Source organism: Sciurus vulgaris (assembly GCF_902686455.1).
Source record: "Sciurus vulgaris genome assembly, chromosome: 7".
In the NCBI taxonomy this organism is placed as follows: Eukaryota; Metazoa; Chordata; class Mammalia; order Rodentia; family Sciuridae; genus Sciurus; species Sciurus vulgaris.
Window position 1 is genome coordinate 122923661 of NC_136467.1, and position 19404 is coordinate 122943064.

The following is a 19404-nucleotide window of genomic DNA, read 5'->3' on the forward strand; positions in this document are numbered from 1 at the left end:
AAGAAAATTAGTGAGACTGTCTCAAAAAATAAAAAGGGCTGGGCATGTAGCTCTGTGGGAGAGCATCCCTGGGATCTCCAGCACTGCAACCCAAAAGGCAAACCCACCGCGACCACCACCACCACCACCACCACCACCACCAACACTACCACCACCAACACCACCACCAACACCACTACCACCACCATCACCACCACCACCACCACCAACAACACCACCACCACCACCACCACCAACACCACCACCACCACCAACACCACCACCAACAACAACACCACCAACACCAACACCTCCAACACCACCAACACCAACACCACCACCACGACCAACACCATCACCAACACCAGTACCACCACCACCACCACCACCGTCACCAACACCACTGCCACCACCGCCACCACCAACACTGCCACCAACACCACCACCATCACCACCACCACGACATTCTGCCTTAATTTCCTTGACGAGACAAATATCCTCACCCTAACTGGCTTTTATAACAGGAGATCTCTACCCCTTGGATTGCTGCAGCAGGAATCTGTGGGGTGAATGGGGACTCAGCCCTGCTGGCTGTGAGACACTTACCTTCTCCACGAAGGGCAGCCGGCTTGTACCAAGTGTCTGTGGCGGTGCCCACGATGGGGCAGTAGCTTTGGAGCCCTTGCCAGCTCCCCTCTCTGGGCTGTAATGCACCTTCTGAGGGGTGCATTAGTCAGCTTGGTGTCCCCAGAGCTTTGGCACTGAACTGGCCTAAATTTTTTTTTTCTAGCACTGGGGATTGAACCCAGGGCCTGTCTATTGTTGAGCTACCTCCCCAGTTCTTTATTTATTTGCAATTTTGAAACAGGGTCTCACTAAGTTACTGAGGATGGCCTTGAACTTACGATCCTCTGCCTCAGCTGCTGAGTCCCTGGGATTGCAGGTGTGTGCCAACGCACTCGGGTTTTTTTTTCTTTAATGGTGCTGGGGATGGAACCCAGGCCCCTTGCACACTAGGCAAGTGCTCTGTCTCTGAGCTGTATCCCTGGCCCACGGAATTTTTGTGCTTAAGTGACTTAGGTCTTCTATTGACCCAGTCACCCCGAGTCGCTCTTTGATGGCCTCCGATGCTGCCAGGCTACGAGGAGGTCACTTAGCAACCTCAAGCCTTGTCCCGCTTCTGTGAATCGGGCTGGAGTGGGTCTTCTGCAGGGTGGTTGTGAGGATCCCACACTGTGCAGAGTGGACGTGTGTCAGTCAGGTTTTTTGCTCTGACCAAAACACCTGACAGGCTCGACATAGAGGAGTGAGTTTGTTTTGGCTCACGGCTTCAGATGTTCAGTTGATGGTCGGCCAGCTCCACTGTCGTGGGCGTGAGGTGAGGCAGAACATCAGGCCGAGGAAAGCTGCTCAGCTCCTGGCAGCTGGTAGGCGGGTGGGGGCGGGCCAGGACAGGGTGTGTTCTGCCCGGTGACCTACTTCCTCTAGCCCCGCCTCACCTGCCTACAGTTTGCAGCAGGTAGTCCATTGGGCTATCGGTGGCTTCCACTGACCAGGTTAGAGCCCTAATAAATGCTTAAAAGTCCTGCCTCTGATCTTGGTTGCCTTGGGGATTATACTTCCAAAATGTGAGCTTTTGGGGAACATTCTAGATGCAAACCATAACAACACACAACGAATGATCGTGGTGGGGGGTGGAGGAGAGATCCAACAGCAGGTATCACGATCTCAGCCTGCTAAGAAGGAGGCTGGACGACACGTTTCTCATTGTCACTTAGGAATCACAGTTGGGACAAGGAGGCACTAGGACTTGCGCTCTGGAGGACGAGGGCTTTGCTGGGTGGCAGGCTTCCCTCCAGGGCCCTTGAAAGCGGCTGAACCAGTTTTGCCTCCTGAACTTTGTGCCAGTTACAGCAGCGTCACCAAACCCAGCAACTGAGCGGTCATGTCACTTCCTTGTGCTCAGGCGCCTCACCTGCGAGGTGAGGATAACGGTGCCCACCCCCTGGGTGGCTGTGGGGATCAAATGAGTCACTTCACGTGTAAGAACAGTGACCAGAACCAAGACCAACCCGCTGCTGTTACTGGATTCTTACCCGCTGGCACCCACTGCCTCCCGCCTGGTCTGTGAGCAGGAACCGGGGCGCTCTGAGGATGTTGCTGGGTGCAGGATAGGAGGGGGTTCCCTGCCCCTCCTCTGCCAGCTCTGGGGGAGGACAGGGGATTCCTCTCATTGCCTGCAACACCTGCTTCCTCAGGGTCCAGGCTGGCCTTCCCCAGGCCACCCGAGCAGAAAAAAGCAGAGCAGACAGATGCAGGTGGGGTGGGGGCAGCTGGAGTCTCCATGGCCCAGGGGCCTCTGGGAGGTTAGAGTCCGTCTGCTGTCCTCACCCCAGGGCTGGTGGAAGGGTGGAATCTGTGAAGCCTCTTTTCTCCATTAGGGCACTGAAGGGACAGGGGACCCAGCCAGGAGCCTGCCAGCCCACCGTCCACTCCACAGAGGCCAAGCTCTGGAGGCCCTGGAGGTGATTACTCGGTGGTGGAGTTTGGTGCCGTGCAGAGCCTCTTTTCTCTCCCTCCTGTCCTCTCATCCCAGCTCCTGGCAGAGACAGCCCATGGGCCCCTCCCTTCCAGAGCCCTGGGTGTGGACCCCAGCCAGGCAGGGGTGGGGTGGGGGAGGGAGCGCATGATCGGGTCAGGTGGAGTTTAAATCTGCTGCTTGAGGGGACTGGGTCTTATTGTATGTGGAGTCACCAGACAAACAAAAAACAAATTGAGTTTTGTGTGGAAGCCCCCACCCCCACCCCCAGGCCCAGGCCTGAGCCAGCTCCCGGCCTCGGGCTGTGGTTGCCAGCGCATCCTCCCTAGGACAGCACCTGGCTCTTCTCACCCTGAACCTGGCATCCGGCTCAGGCCCTGCGGGGGCATAGGGAGCTGGGGTGAATAACCTCTGCCCTCCCTTGCCAGGCCTGTCCCCACCGACAGCCACATCCGGTCAGTGATTTAGGGTACTGCCACAAAGAAAGTCCTACCCTGGAGACCCAGGAGGCCAAAGCTATTAAACTGAACCAGCGGGACAGGGGCCAGATACTAAGCCTCTGTCCCACCCTTCCTCTGTGGGGGTCAGTCTCAGGCCAGGGACAGCCAACAGCTAAAGGTCCTTGGAAACCTGGAGAAGCAAAGCCCATGAGTTTAGAGAAGAGGCAGGAGGCTGGGGCCAGGGCAGAGACCCAATGACAGAACCTCTGGAGACTCTTGGCCAGGTTCTGTGAGAGCACAGGGGCACGAGACAGGGCCTCAGAGGGGGCAAAGCTGGGTGGGCTAGGGACAGACCTGCATCTGCCACCAGATGAAGAAATCAGGCCAGAGTCAAGGAGCCAGATTCCCAAAAAGCTCTGGCCAAAGTCAAGTGTGTATTTCAGGGCTTGGATCTGCCAGGCCCATTGGCTGGCCAGCCTCTAAGAGCCCTCTTTTGTTGGTACATTTTCCTTATTTTTGCTTTTCTGAGACCTTTTAGTTTAAGTGACTTTGCTGAGTGAATGAAAGTGGACCCTTTCCCAGGAGCTGTGTAATTGGAGGAAAATGTTTCCAGAGACATTTCCCTTCCCGGGCCTCAGTTTCCTCACCTGGCTGGGGTATTTACCTCCAAGGGCTGCTGTGAGCGTTGTATGAAACAATATTGAGTCTAGCACAGTAAGTGCTCAAAAAATGGTGGGTTGTTTTTCAGTCTCCTCCCTCCACCTTCCAGAAGGTTCCTTGTCCCCATGGGAGAGGAAAACCTGAAGATCCCAAGATCAAAAGGCATGTTGGAGCGCCCTCTGCTGGCAAGGGGTGGTCAAGGCCCAAATCAGAAAGGATGGAAGTGCTCCAGCCAGGTCAGCATCAGGGCCACCTGAGGACCCAGTTGTCACCTTGCTGTCTCATCTTCTTGGGAGAAAGGAAGAACCTCTGTCCCTATGGGGAAGAGTGTGAGCAGCTGCCTGTGCACATCTGTTATGGCAGGGACGCCCACCCACCCACACCTGACACTCCTGTGCTGCCAGGTCCTCCTGGCTGCCAACACTTGTCACAGGTGTGGCTGGAGGTGGGGGTGGGAGGCCAGGGGAGGCTCCGTGCAGGCCTGGAATGCAGACGCTGTGTCACCTGCTGGCGTAGCTGCCTTGGGACACAATACTTCACCTTCAGACTCTAGTTCTCCCAGCAACCAAGCAAGGAGAGATTTCCATTTCCTCCTGATGGTACCTTTCAGGGACGGTGGGTGACTTGGACCCAGAACTCCAAGTCCCTTCTGTTCTTCCTGCTGCCTCTCCAGTGTTGTAGCATTTCCATTTTATCTGGTGCTTGAGAAGAGCTGACACGGTACTGTGCACTCTTGGAGTGACGGGGACCTTACCAAGCTAAGCCAGCGACAGCTTCCCTTGTGACTTGGTTCTCCACGAGGAAGATGTCATCCGGTCTGTGTTCTCGCCCAGTGCCTGGGAACAAGACTATTCAGGCTGCAACCTGGAGTTATGTGAAGATGTTTGTTGGGGTCCCAGAGTCTTCCCCTGGTAGAACCCCAACCCTGCCCCTTCTACTGTGTTCCCAGCAAAGCCCATCGTTGCCATCAGCCTCAGCATGATTGGCTCAGCACCACACCTTTTAGATGGGGGTCCACCCTGAACTGCCCGTCACCCCAAGTTGGTCTGATTTCCCAATAATTGTCTCCATTCTTTCTTCTGCCGCCCCTGCTCCTTTGCCCAGTGTGCCCCTCAGCTCTCTGGATTACCCCAGCAGCCTCCTATGGGCCTCCCTGACTCTAGTTTTGTCCCCAGGCCATCATCTGCTCCACAACCCAGATGATTTTCCTAAAAAGTCTTGCCACCAGCTCCCATTTCCCTGGTGGGACTGTCTCAACCCCTTCTGTGGGAGGGGCCCCCTGCGCTGCCGGTTGTGACTCAGTCCTGAGGAGCCGCTCCTCCCCTTGGCTGGCTTTGCCCCTATGCTTTGCGGATATGTGGGAACTTGGTCAGGGAGAGACAGGAGCCCGTTCAGCTGGCCAAAGGCTGGGCCTCAGGAAGCAAGCTCATGGGTGCTTCTCTCTGCGCAGGTGGATCTTCCTTCCACTCCGGGGAGTAAGCAGACCAGCTCATGAACTATGAGACACTAGGTAGCATCATTGCTTCTGTATTCCATCGGTCGAGAAGTCACAGAGCCCAGATTTGGGGATAGCTCTTGATTGGAGGAGTGTCAAAGAATTTGAGCATTATGTTTAAAATTGCTGCATATCCCATAAATTTAATGTGGATATAGTAATATTACCTAAAATAAGCCCACACTTAAATGTGGCTTAATAAATTCCTTTATAACTATGTTTTAAAATCCAGTGTGCAATCCAGGATTATGCACTACATTTAATTATCATAATTCTTTAGTATCTTACCATGCTTCCCCTGTATTTTGCTTTACATGATTGTATTAGTTCATTTTCTGTTGCCATAACGAAATACCTGAAGCTGGGTACTGACAAAGAAAAAAAGTTGGGTTGGGTGTGGTGGCACATGCCTGTAGTTCCAGATGCTGAGGCAGGAGGATCCCAGATTCAAAACCAGCCTTAGCAGTTTAGCAAGGCTATAATCAACTTAGTGAGACCCGGCCTCAAAATGAAAAATGAAGAGGGCTGGAATGTTGTTCAGTGGTTAAGTGCCCAGGGTTCAATCCCTGGTACCAAAAGAAAAAAAAAAGTTGGGCTAGGGGTGTAGCTCAGTGGAAGAGCACCTGACTAGCATGTGCAAAGTCCTGGATTTATCTTACCAACACACGCACACACAAAAATTTATTTAACTCCCAGATTTGGAGGCTGAAAGTTCAAGATTGAGTACTGTTCTGTCTGGTCTGTGGTGAGGGCATCCCAGGGCTGCATTCCAACATGGCAGGTGGAGTCACAGCGGGAAGATATACAGGAGGGAGAGATCACACAGAGAGACAGGAAGCCTGGCTTGCTCTTTTGCAACAGCTCGTTCTCATGGGAATGAACTACCAGACCAGCATTAACCCCTTCTCATGGTGATGCCCCCAATAACCTAACCACCTCCCACTGGGCCCCACCTCTTAAATTTTTTTTTTTTTTTTGGTACTTGGAATTGAGACCCTTACCACTGAGCTTTGTTCCCAGTCCTTTTTTATTTTTCATTTTGAGACAGGGTCTTGCTGTGTTTCCCAGACTGGCCTTAAATTTTCAATCCTCCTCCCTCAGCTTCCCATATAGCTGGGATTACAGATGTGCACCTGGTCATTGCCATTTTTTAAGAGTCTGGTTGTATCGTAGAATACGCTACATCTGTATTTGTCTGATGGTTTCCTCATGATCATAGGCAGGTTGTTCTGGAAAAACCTGGTCCCAGTGTGTGAGACCTGGCTGCAAGTTGTCTTGAGATTAAAGAAAGGGGCAGATGGATTCAGGATTTCACAAAGGGGACTGACTGACAGAATTGTGTCTTGGGCAGCAGCAGGACAGGTGGATCCCTGTGACCCAAATCACAAGCTCATATAGTAATTGGGACAAAAAGACTTCATTCAAGCCACGGCATACCTGGATCGCCTCAAACTAATATCGAAGGCATCAGAGTCTGGGCTGTGAAGCTGTATGTACCACTTCTCTTTATAGTCGGAAAAGTATGCGGGGAAACAGACTAAGGTTGCTTGGGGCGATCGTGGTGTTTATGACCCAGGATGGCTGCTGCCAGGTCAAGCGGAAGTCGCACACAGGTTAGCACATTTTTGGCAAGAATGCTACACAGGTGGTGCTGTATACCTTCTGCAGTGCATATGGGGGCACCTCGTGTCAGTCAATTCCCTTGGTCAAGGTCCTTCCCCTCTTCCCGGGTTTACTAAGATATGACTCAGAGTGGACAATTCCAGGTCAACATTCCTAAGGACTCGAAGGGCCTTTGCAATCTGCAGATTCTTGTTTTTTATTTCTAGAGTTTTTTCTTCTTGGGGGAGGGTTACACCTTTGTTTGCTATCAGTTTTTTCCTGCTTGTTTTTCCTACTCTGAGTGCTCCAGTTGCGTGTGCTGGGTCATCTTTGCTCTTTACCTGTGTGTGTGTGTGTGTGTGTGTGTGTGTGTGTGTGTGTGTGTTTGGTACCAGGGATTGAACTCAGGGACACTCAACCATGAGCCACATCCTCACCCCTTTTTATATTTTATTTAGAGACAGGGTCTTGCTAAGTTGCTCAGGGCCCCACTAAGTTGCTGAGGCTGACCTTGAACTTGTGACCTCCTGCCTCAGCCTCCCCAGATGCTGGGATTATAGGCATGCGCCTGGCTTTTCGGGTCTTCTTTAGCTTTAGCTTCTTTAGTCTTTTTCTGATACTTAAAAAAAAAACCCTTTTTGATTTCATTTTTGTTCTCTTGGCTCTTTTCATTCCTTTCATAAATGCCCGTTGTTATGTTTTCAACTGAATTTCATTTTCTTTGAGTATCTTGCAATTTAATCTCTATTTCTGAGATTATTTTGGGTTTTCTTTAATTTCTTTCCTGATTTTTATTAACTTTCATTTCCTGCTCCCCCCCCCCCTTTTTGAGGGGGGGGGTCTATTTTTGTTTTGTGCTTAAAATTTTTCTATGTAAAGTGGTTTTCAGAGCCAGGTACGGGGTGCACATTTGTCATCCTAGTGACTTGGGAGGCTGAGGCAGGAAGATTATAAGTTTGAGGCTGGCTTCAGCAACTTAGTGAGATCCTGTTTCAAAATAAAAAAATAAAAAAGGCAGGGGCTGGGGCTGGGGAGATAGCTCAGTTGGTAGAGTGCTTGCCTTGCAAGCACAAGGCTGTGGGTTCCATCCCCAGCCCCCCCCCCCCCAAAAAAAAAAAAAAAAAAAAAAAAGGCTGGAGATGTTGCTTAGTGGCAGAGCATCAGAGTAGCATGTGGGAGGCTCTGAATTCAATCCCCAGCCTTGAAGAAAACATTATAGTGCTTTCACATCTGTAATACTTAGTTCAGATTTGATGTTTATAAGAGGTTTTTGTTTGTTTTTGTTTTGTTTTTTGGTGCCAGGGATTGAACCCAGGGCCTTTTTCAGGCTAGGCAAGCACTCTACCAACTGAGCTAGATCCCCAGCCCCTCTTAGTTCAGATTTGAGTGTTGACTTATTGTTTTATTCTGCTTTACATTTTTCTTTTCTCTCTCTCTCCCTCCCTCCCTCTCTTCCTTCTTTCCTCCCTTCCTCTCTTTCTTTCTTTCTTCCCCTTCCTTCCTTCCTTCCTTCCTTCCTTCCTTCCTTCCTTCCTTCCTTCCTTCCTTCCTTCCTTCCTTCCTTCCTTTCTTTCTTTCTTTCTTTCTTTCTTTCTTTCTTTCTTTCTTTCTTTCTTTCTTTCTTGGGATTGAACCCAGGGGTGCTCTCCACTGACCTACATCCCTAGTCCCTTTAAAATTCTAATTTTGAGAGACAGGGTCTCATCAAGTTTCTGAGTATGGCCTTGAACCCTCATCCTCCTGTTTCAGTCTCCAGAGTTACTGGGATTGGAGGCACGTGCCACCCCTCTGCTTAGTATTTTTCTGGGGGAGAAATTTTCATGGATTGAAATAACTCGATTCTCTTTTTTTTTGGAGGGGGTTGCCAGGGATTGAACGCAGGGGCACTCGACCACTGAGCCACATCCCCAGCCCTATTTTGTATTTTATTTAGAGACAGGGTCTCACTGAGTTGCTTAGCACTTTGTTTTTGCTGAGGCTGGCTTTGAGCTTGTGATCCTCCTGCCTCAGCCTCTGAGTTGCTGGGATTACAGGTGCGTGCCAGTGCGCCCAGCTCATTTTTTTTCTTGTAGTAGATTTGTATGAATGCTGTCGCTCTTTTTCAGTTCATGTTGAACTAGCTTTCATTTTCCTTGACCAGCAATAAGAGCGATTTAAGTCAGAAGTGAGAGGTTAGAATGAATTGCTAGGTCTCTTTAGGAACAACATCATCTTCTCTTTTAGGGGAGGGCTGAGGGTGGGAGAGGACAAGTTCGCACTGTGTTGCTCAGGATGGTTTCTAACTCCTGGGCTCAAGTGATCCTCCTGCCTCAGCCTCCGGAGTAGCTGGGACAGGCACACGCCATGCACCCAGCAAGAGCACCCTCTTCTAAAGAAGTTTTTAAAGAAGTCAGCGAGGGGCTGGTGTGCAGCTCAGTGGTAGAGCACTTGCCCAGCATGTGCGAGGCCCTGGATTCTATCCCCAGTGCCACCAACGAAAAAAAAAGCTTTGGTGTGAGGGCTGATGTGAGGCTCTTGGTGTTTCTACCTGGCGGCACCCAGGCCCTTGCTGCTCCCCCCACCTCCTGCTTTTTCCCCCTGGTGCTGGGTTAGCAGGAGCCCAGGGCCGGCTGCGCAAGCGCTCTACCCTGAGCCACACCCAGCCCTGCCCCTCCTCCCCACCTGCCCCTCTTTCCACAGAGCGCGGCCCTGTCATTTCCCCGCGCTCATTCCCCTATTTGACTGTGAATGGGAGTTTGACGCTCCCCGTCTCCTGGCCAAGCCGAGGGCAGGGCCACAGCTGGCTTTATTTGCTCTCCTTGTCATTCTGTGTGGCTCTGGGAGGAAGTGTGGAGAGGTTTGGACTCTGGCAACCGCCATTGTCCTAAGGGAACATGGAAGCCAGCTCAGGTCCTTTTAGTGGACTGGCAGTGACATTGGCCAGTTCTCCATGGGCTGCCAAGACACTTGTCTTTTATTTTTGCTTGAGATTGGTCAGAGCTACCCTGTGGCTTGCACTTGGACAATCCCAGCTGTGAATTCATGTTTCCTGCCATCTGAATGGGGCTGGAATGCCGAGCAGGGCCCAAGCCAGCAGAGGGAGAGGTGCACCAACTTTGGGACTCTTGTTTGGAGCCCTCCTAAGTCCAGGGATCTGGGGAGCCTCAGAATTTCCCTTACTCACTGGAGCTTTCATTGAAGTAAACATTTTCCCACGGTGAGCACAGGCATGCCGTTGATACCCAGAGGAAGGACAGGACATATGCGCCCAGAGGCACTCTCGTCCCTCTTGCTCACCATATCCCTCAAAGATGCCCAATACTCCCCTTCTCCCACTGTGCTAGTGTCACCCGGCTTTGTGGTTGGTAGACATGGAGTCACAGTGGCTCAGCATGTGTCCTTGGACATGGCTTCTTTCGCCCAGCATCTCTGCTGCAAGCTGCACCCCTGCTGTGGAGATTCGGGGTATATTTTGGTGGTGGAACTGACAGGAACTGGAGATTCTGCCAGTGACCCTGGACAAGCCACTTCACCTCTCTGGCACAACCCCTTGTCTATACAATGGGGCCCAGGGTGACAGACGCAGCTGCGAGTGTTGTATTTCCCACACGGACCCATTTAAAGGGCTTGAACTTAGCCAGGCACGGTGGTGCACGCCTGTAATCCCAGTGGCCCAGGAGGCTGAGGCAGGAGAATTGAGTTCAAAACCAGCCTCAGCACCTTAGTGAGGCCCTAAGCAACTCAGTGAAACCCTGTCTCTGAATAAAATATTAAAAAAAAAGGCTGGGGAATGTGGCTCAGGTTAAGTGGTCATGGGCTCAATCCCCAGTACAAACAAACAAACAAACAAACAAAAAAACTGGACTATGGCTGAGGCCCCAGGAAGCCCTCTCACTTTGTCTAAGAGCATAGTACCTGGGGGAACTTGGTCTTTAGTTCCTTTCTACCAGCCTACACATCCCTGGCCATTTGTACTTCCAGATGTTGAACCAACAATTTTCCTGAAGTGCCTGTCTGCCCAGGCTTGCAGTGTGTCCTCTCAGTCCCCTGGGTTTGGGTCCCTGGGAGGACAAGGCTGTACTACTAATAAAAATGTCACATAGATAATGGTGCATGTAAGTGATTACACCTCCTGACTATGGGGCGTTAGTTAGCCTAGATAGCTACAGCCCAGGGGGTTGAACTCCAGTTCTCTGTCGCCTTCTGAGTCTCTGTAAAGTCAGGGACACTCCTATCTACCTCTGGGGCTCTGCAGAGGAGGCAGCTAGCCCATGACACAACCTCCCAACTCTGAGCCCTGTAATGTCTCCCTGGGCTCTCAAGTGGCTGTACTCCTTTACCCTGGGAAGTCTGAAGCCTAGGTCCTCCAGCACACATCGGATGTAGTTGGTTTGGGGTGCGGTCTGGACATCGGGAGTTTTAAGAGCCCTCAGGAGACTCTCAACTCTACAGCAAGGCTGAGGACCAGCGCCTGGCATCCTGGGAGCGCGGTCAGGCCAGGACGGAGAGGCGCGGCTGGCTTGGAGGGCTGGAGCTCGCAACGTCCTGGGGCGGAGGTGCTTCCTCACCTACCCCTGTTCCCCGCCCTCCTCCCACCGAGGAAGCCACCGACTTCTCACCGGTCGCCCCCTGCCCCGGGTTCCCTCGGATTTGCGGGAGTGTGCGTGTGGGTGCGTCAGAAGAGCCCGCTCGCTGCCATCGGAGCAGGTGAGCCGGCCGCGCACGAATCCGAGGGCGGCGGCCCAGCTGGGAAGCAGCCCCGAAATAGACACCCCTGTCGCCCCCGCAGCCTCTTCTCGGAATCTGCTCAGGTGAAAAACAACCCTTTCAATCCGGGTGTCTTCCCCGGCGTCGGGGTGGGGAGGCGCCGAGCCCAGGAGACCAAGCCTGGGTCCTGCTCAGATCCGCGCGGACCCTCCCTGGGCCGGGCCAGTGCGTGCAGTGAGGGCGCTCGGCCACGCGGCGGCGCTGCCGGCCCGCGCTCGGGAGCTCTGCCGGCGCGGCTGAGGCTTTTCTGAAGGAGGCGCCTCGCACCCGGTCCCTGGGCGCCTGAGAGGTCACCTCCCTGCATTTTGGGGGTGGCTGAATGGACCCTTCATTCGGAAGAGACTGGGCAGGAGCCTGCTCAGGCCATTGCGTACACCCTCCTGCAGGTGCAGCAGAGTTGGAGCCAAATCTCCATCCTTATGCTTGGTTGAGGCTGCCTTTTCCCGCGTCCTTTTTAAGGTCCAAACTTGGTGCGGGGAGGAGGCAGGGCAACCCTCCATCTAACCAGTCGGTTTGTATTCCGTCCATCCATCTAAAATTAGTTGCCCACTGTAAGCTACCTGGACCAAAGAAATCAGGGGAGGGATGCTCCCGCATTCTGGGCCAGGGAAGTGGCTTCAGGTCTAGGGACCTTGAAGGTTGGGGAAGGTGAGGCTTTGGTGTGTAGAAGAGAGGGTTATTGGTCCCAGAGGTGAGGACAGTGGAGGGCCCAAGGTCTGTGACTTTAGGGAGCAGGGACCTGACCACTCTGTGCAAGTAGATGCACAGAGACTGAGACCAGGAGACCAAGGTTGGGGAGGGGAAGTGACCCCACGTTGAGAAGAGTGGGTGGGGGAGGGGCTGGGGAGATAGCTCAGTGGGTAGAGTGCCTGCCTCATAAGCACAAGGCCCTGAGTTCGATCCCCAGCACCCAAAAAAAAAAAAAAAAAAAAAAAAAAAAAAAAAAAAAAAGCGACGAGTGGGTGGGGACTGCAGGTGCAGAGAGCCTCCTGGTAGAGAGCCTTGGGGTTTCTCTGGACAGAGGCTGGAACCCAGGGTGCTCTACTCTAGCCACATCCCCGGCCCTTTTCCATCTTTCGTTTGAAACATGGTCTCCCTAAGTTGCCCAGGCTGGCCTCAAACTTGCCATGCTCCTGCTTCAGGGTACTGAGCCACTGGGACTATAGATGTCCCCTGCTTCACATCATGTCCAGCGCCCTCTGGGGTCTTTCTTCCAAGTCCCTTGGTCTTTCCTCTTGTGCCCATGAGGTCCCCCTGCTCTTGGGAGAGGGTCTGCTATCAGCCACCAGCCTTCAGTGCGTGGGAAAAGCCAGTGCGTGGGAAGGGATTCTGGCTTTGCCAGCAGGCAGGGAACCAAGTGGAGCTAAGCCAAGTGTACCACCTGGGGGTCCCCAATACTCCTGCCCCCCCAGGAGGTCTGGGGGCAGAGACAGCTCTGGCTACATGGCTGGGCAGCTCTGGCCTCTCTGGGCCCCAGTTGTTCATCTGAATAGGGGAGCGGTGTGCTGTCCCAGGGGTAGGAAGGGCCGGGGAGGCTAGGTGTGGGTGTAGGCCTGAGCTGGAATCTTGAGGGGCAGCATCCTCTCCCCAGACCCCAGACCTCTTCTTCTCCCCTCTGCAGGGGCTCTGCCTTCACACCAGCTCTGTATCCTTGGGGTGGGTCTCTGTGCCTTCAGCTTCCCTGTTTGTACGGTGGAGTCGTGATTCGGTCCCTGTGTCTCGGGGCTCTGGAGGGGGCTGGCTCTACTTCCGCAGCATGGCCACTCAGAGGAGCACCTGGCAGCCGCGAGTGAGCCATGTGCTCCTTCTTTCCTGTCCCCCACCCAGCCCGGTCCCAGGCCTGCGGCGAGGCTGTTTCCCCACCCCCGTCACACCTTCACCTTGCTCCTGCCTGTCCCCCTCTGTTCCATCATGGGGGCCTCATGCCCCATTCCAGCTGGTTGGAAGTCTATTAATATTTCAGTTTGATGAATTAAAGATTCTTTTCTACCCTCCTCCTTCTGATGTCCCAGGAGGGAATTAAAAGCGCATCCGATCCAATCAAACGCCATTAAAATGCAGCCCACGAGGGTAGGAGCTGGCGGGTGTGGGCTTCCTTCCCCAGTACGGCTTTGTCCTCTTTGGGGGGTCTGTGAGATAGCGCGGTGGCTGAGAGGCGGTGTCGGAGGAGAGTGGAGCTGAGGAGGAGGAGGGTCACAGTTGTCTGTGTGAAGGCTGCTTCCTCTCCTCGGGGAGCAGAAGACCTGGCGCAGCTCAGGTTTCCCCAGGACACGTGCGGCTCAGACCCTGCCCGGGATGGGACTGGGACACCTCTCCTCCTCTTCTTTGGTCAGATTTTCTTTCGGGGTCAGCCCAGCCTCCCTGGCACTCTGTGGGTGCTGGAGATACCTCAGTAGCACCGATGGAAAGCTCTGGAGATAGCCTGAGGGATAGATGTTCCTTGAGGCTCCACCAGCCGCCCATCCTGGGGGTTGTTTCTAGTTTTCTGTCCTATCAGCTGTCTGTGTCCCTCACAGGAAGGGAGCAAATGCCAGAGCTTGCTTCTTGCTGTCCAGTAGCAGCAGCAGCTGCTGCTGCTGCTTCTTCTTCTCCTTCTCCTTCTCCTTCTCCTTCTTCTTGGTCCTAGGGATTGAACCCAGGAGCATTTAACCATTGAGCCACATCCCCAGCGGTGGCCCCCACCCCCTGTTTTTTTAAAATTTGAGACAGGATCTTGCTAGGTTGCTTACAGCCTTGCTAAGTTGCTGAGGCTGGCTTCAAACCTGTGATCCTCCTGCCTCAGCCTCCGGAGTTGCTGGGATGACAGGTGTGTGCCACTGCGCCTGGCTCCAGTAGCTTCATAAATAGGACCAAGGCTGAAGTGGGATTGGGGGGATCATTGTCAAAAGGGCCCGCCAGCAATTCCCGCCCCACTGCCCATCAGTCAGCTAGGCTGTGTGGCCTTTGCCTTGTCCCAAGGACCGGGGACCTAGTTGGAGGACAAGAGCCACCAGACACAATCTAGGGCCCCTCTTATAGGGTCCCCTTACACTTGGAAAGCGCTTGTTGCACTTGGTCTTTCCTCTTACCCCCAGCATGGTCCCTAAGTGAACTGCAGGTTTAATCGGGGTTCACACTCGGCAGTTGGGGATGCTGGGAACACACGGGGTTAGATAGTGTGTGCTGTGGATGGTGATCAGAGAGCAGCAGGAAAAGAATCTGTCAGGGGTGCTCGGGGGTGCAGCCAGCGAAGGCGTTCCCTTTCCAGATTGGCCCCCCTCCCCTCCCCCCTTCCTGCAGGCTCCTCTCACAGCCAGCTGGATGGCATCCCTTCCTGCTCCCGTTACCTGGCTGCTCCCCCTGGTACCCAGAGCCCTGCCATTCAAAGGAAGGGGCAGGCTGGCCAGGAGGCTGCGGGTGGGAGGGGCTTTCAAATGTTAATTGTATTTTGACATCCGGGCTTGTGTGACATCCATCCTAATGACATTTGGCTCGAGGTTGACAGCCCCCAGACATGTGGAGAGAGAGAGAGAGATGATAAGTAGTTTTAAATTGCAGCGTTGCAAAGAGGCTGGAAAATCCTGAGTCTTAAGAAAAAAAGAGAGAGAGAAGGAGGAGGAGTAAGTGGAAATCAAGGAGAAAGAGAAGCTTTCTTCCAGGTGGGTCAGACACTTATCCAGTGCCTGCTGCATGCATGGCCGCCCCATGGAAGACCCAGGTGCCCCATCTGGCTGTGCACCCCCCTTCTCCATGTCTCTCAGTTGTTCCTCCTTTAAGGCCTACTTTCTGTGACCCCTCAATTCCGGGCTACCCATAGGCTTGAGGAAGTGCCAGGTGCTTAGTGCCATAGGACTGTGCCCCAGGCTGTGGTGGGCATGCCTGTTATCCCAGCAGCTCAGGAGGCTGAGGCAGGAGGAGCGGGAGTTCCAAGTCAACCTCAGCAACTTAGTGAGATCCCATCTCTAAATAAAATACAAAAAAGGGCTGGGGATGTGACTCAGTGGCCAATCACCCCCTGAGTTCAGTGCCCCCCCAAAAAAGACCTGTACCCCTGAACACGTTGACCTCTGCTTTAGAGGCCACTGAGTGAACCAGACCCTGCTACTTCCACCCCTTCCTCCTTCCTTCCTTTATTTATCTACTTATTTTGGGGTCATGGGGATCAAACCCAGAAGTGTTCAACCACAGCTGCACCCCCTTGTCATTTTCTTATTTTGAGAAAGGTTCTTGCTAAATCGCAGATGCTGGCCTGGACTTTGTGACCCTCCTGCCTTAGCCTCCTGAGTGACTGGGGTTGTCCTTGTTCCTCTTTCCTCTGCCCTGGGCAGGAGGAGGTTGGCTCTGGGTTCCTGTGGCTCCTGCCCCATGGCTGATGGAGGAGGCAGTGGCCCGGCCTCCCCTGCTTTCCCCTCCACTTGGCTCCCTCTTCCACCTTGTTGGGAGGGGAATTGAGGCTGAGGAGGGAAATGTCATCTGTTGAACTCTGGAGCAGATGATCGAGCTTGCTAAGGTTGACGTTGGACTCCTCTCTCCCTTCAACCCCCGTCCACAGTTCCTCTACCCATCCCCTGTCCAGCTGCCTTGACTTTCACACAGGGAGGAAGAGAGACCGAGCCAGCCTCTGCCCCCTTGTCCTGCACCCCCTACCTGTGGGGCATGCTGGCAGCATGGGGAAGGGCCCCTAGCATGCTGTGCCAAACGCACTCTGTCCTAGATCTTCCTGGACCTTCCGGCTGTGTCTCTGGTCCTGGTGATTGATTGTATGAGGGATCCTGCTCTAGCTGGCCCTGGCTGGTCCCTCCTTTTAGCCTGCAGGGGGAGTGCAGGCTGTGGATGTGAATGTCCTGGGTCCACATGCAATGGGCACAGATGCGCAGACCCTTGTCAGAGATCCTTGTCACCAGATGGTTTGGAATCCACAAGGATAATATGGTGCAAACACCACAGAGTACCCAGCGACCCCAAATAAAACAAATGAGCTTTCAGGCTGGCGTACTGGCTGGGAAACTGTGACTTCTACCAAAGGAGCTCAGTGGCACAGTGAGTAGCCTTCATGGTAGGCACTGGGATTTTCCTGACAATTATGGATGGGCGTTTGGCTTCTGGGATGGTGGCAGGGGGCTGCAGCTTTAGCCAAAAACATGGGAAGTTCCACAGGTTGGGTTGGTTCCCGGGTTATAGTTCCATGATGGCCTGCGGGGACAGAAGATTCTTAGAGAGGTCCTGTCTGGAACCCTCAGGGGACCATGATCACCTTGTCCCAGACTGTCCCAGAGCAGGGGCTGTGGGAATTTCCCAGTGGCTGTGCCCTCAGGACTCAGTATCTCCAGGTGCAGGGGTGCATGCCTGTAATCCCAATTACTTGGGAGGCGGAGGCAGGAGGATTTCAACCTTGAGGCCAGCCTCAGCAACTTATCAAGGTCCTGATTAAAATATGAATAAATAAATAAAATGGCAGGGGATGTAGCTCAGTGGCAACCCAGGAGCCCCTGGGTTCAATCCCAGTACCAAAGAGAAAGAAAGAAAAAATAACCCTCGGTATTCCCTGGAGGGTGAAGCAGGGGCTGTGGCAATCCCAAGAAACAGAGTAGGAATGATTTACCCCGGGATTCTTAACCCAGGGAACCTCAGCTGCTGCTGCTGCTCCTCCTTCTTTTTTGTACCGACGATTGAACCCAGAACCACTGAGCCATGTCCCCAACCCCCTTTTTTATACTTCATTTGGAGACAGTGTCTCCTAAATTGCTTAGGGTCTTACTAAGTTGCTGAGGCTGGCCTTGTACTCTCAATCCTCCTGCCTCAGCCTCCTGAGTGGCTGGGATTACAGGTATGCGTCACCAGGTGCTGGCAGCCCTCAGCTTCTGACCCCAGCTCAGGACAAGCAGTGCCCATGCCTGCAGGGTGGCTTACGACTCTGGAGAGCCCAGGGCTATTGTACTCCCTTCATGGAAATGTTCTGCCAGGGGACGGGTATCCTTCAAGCCACACCCTCCCCCATCAGCGACGCCTCCACCTAATGGCCTGGTTGAGGGGAAGACAAAATTGAAACCCATCAGGCGCAGAGGCACAGGCAGTGGCTGGGTCAGCTCAATATGGGGACCATTTCCAGGTCTGCCAGTCTCTCCTAGGAGCCTTGCATCGTGAGCTCACTTTGATTTATTTCAACAAATGCTAAATTCAGAATTTTCAAAGGCAATTGCCCTTTCCCATTAGGGTTCTTTTGAAACAGAGAAGTCACAGGAGCAGGTTTGTGGGTATGAGTTGCCAACACAGTGGGTGGGTACATTGGGCAACTTGTTTTCCCTCACTGGGAGGCTGGAATAAAAGCATGAAGAAAGAATCTGCTGTAGTAGGAGGGAGTTAGGTCAGATCTCAGGAAGAACTTCCAGGTTATGGAGGTCTGAAGCACAGGCATGGGACTTTGTATTATTATTTTCTCCAGGACGACCTGCCTCTTCCTCTTCCCTCAGTGGCTGTGCTCCAGTGTGGAGCTGGTGTCTCCTTTCCCCTGGGTAAGCCTGTGCACGTGGGCCTAGTGGATTAGAATCTCCCACCCTGCTCACGCCACCAGTAGCAGGTCAGCCTCCTGTGAAGTTTCCAGAATAAGACTCAACATGGAATTCCAGAGTCCTAAGAGAAATCTTGACTGGGTTGATCTCACTGCTGGGGAAACCAGTGCTCAGAAGGACCCATGGGTCTCACGCACGGCTCCTGGCCCAGGGGACAGGTCTCCTGACTTTAGTTCTGTGACCTCCCTTCTGCATGCCCTCCAGGGCTTGGGGTGGGCTTGCTGAGGAGGGCAGTTTGGCTGTGTGACTCCTTGAAGTCGCCTCTGGTTACTCTTCTTCCACAGTGGGTGACTGCCTGGCTCCCCAGGGCAGGGCCTGCCTGGGGAGGTTCCTTGGGGTGTGTGTACACGTGTGTCCGTCTCCATGGCAAGTCAGTCAGTCATAACCTGAGAGAGACTGCCAGAGGGGAGAAGAGGGTGTCCCAGTTGGACAAGTCGGGGCCCGCAGCTGAGGGTCAGCGACTGAGCACTCTGGGTCTGCGGAGGCCTGGGGTGGCCCAGGACAGCAGCTCAGAAGAGCCAGGCCTCAGGCTGGGAACCTCAGGCTGGACGCATCCACAAACCCAGCCATCTGCCAGCCGACAGCATTTCTTTTTTTAACCCCTGAAAAATATAGCCTGCCCAGCCTTCTGTGACACAGCTGGCGGCGGGTGGGGGCAGGATAATTATGGCCCGAGCGCAGGCAATCCCGCGGCCAGGTTTGGGAGCGTGGCCGTGTTAGTTTGGACTCTTAGTAAACCGTGGCCTGTGTTATTTTCAGTCTCACTAATCCATTCATCCAGCCATTCATTCATTTATTAACAAAAGGATATTGAGGATTATGTTGTGTTAAAAATTGTGGTGGCTCCTGCTCACAGGCACCTGCACGGTGCACGCGTCATTTCACTCCCCCTGGTGAGGAGGGCCAGACCCTAGCCAGCCTCTATGGGACTAACCCCAGAGAAGCAGAAAAGGAACCCCATCTTTTCAGCAGACACGGCCTCAAGAGAGGACTCATCCCTTGTCAAAACCAAGGCAGGCGACTCTCAGCCTCCCTAGGCCCCCTCAACTGGGTGACCCCTTGCAGTGAACGACCCACAGCCCCTCTACTTAACAGTTCTGCTCCGGGCTGAGCGCCACAATCCTTGTTTCACGAGAAGCTGGTTCGGGAACCTGTGCTGGTTCCCAAACTGGTTTGAGCCCAAGAAGACTGTTCCCAAGGACACGGCCTCTCCAGGGATGACCAGTCTCCTGCACGTCCAGAGCAGGGCACATTTGGCTGGGCAGAGCTGCTGGGCAGCAGGAGTTCTCATGTTCTTCTCTCACATCTCCATAAAGAGCTTCCCGTTGAGGTCCAAATGGCCGTGGCGTGCGTTCCTCCAGGACAGAGTCTGTCCTGTGTTTTCCCAGGGCTGTG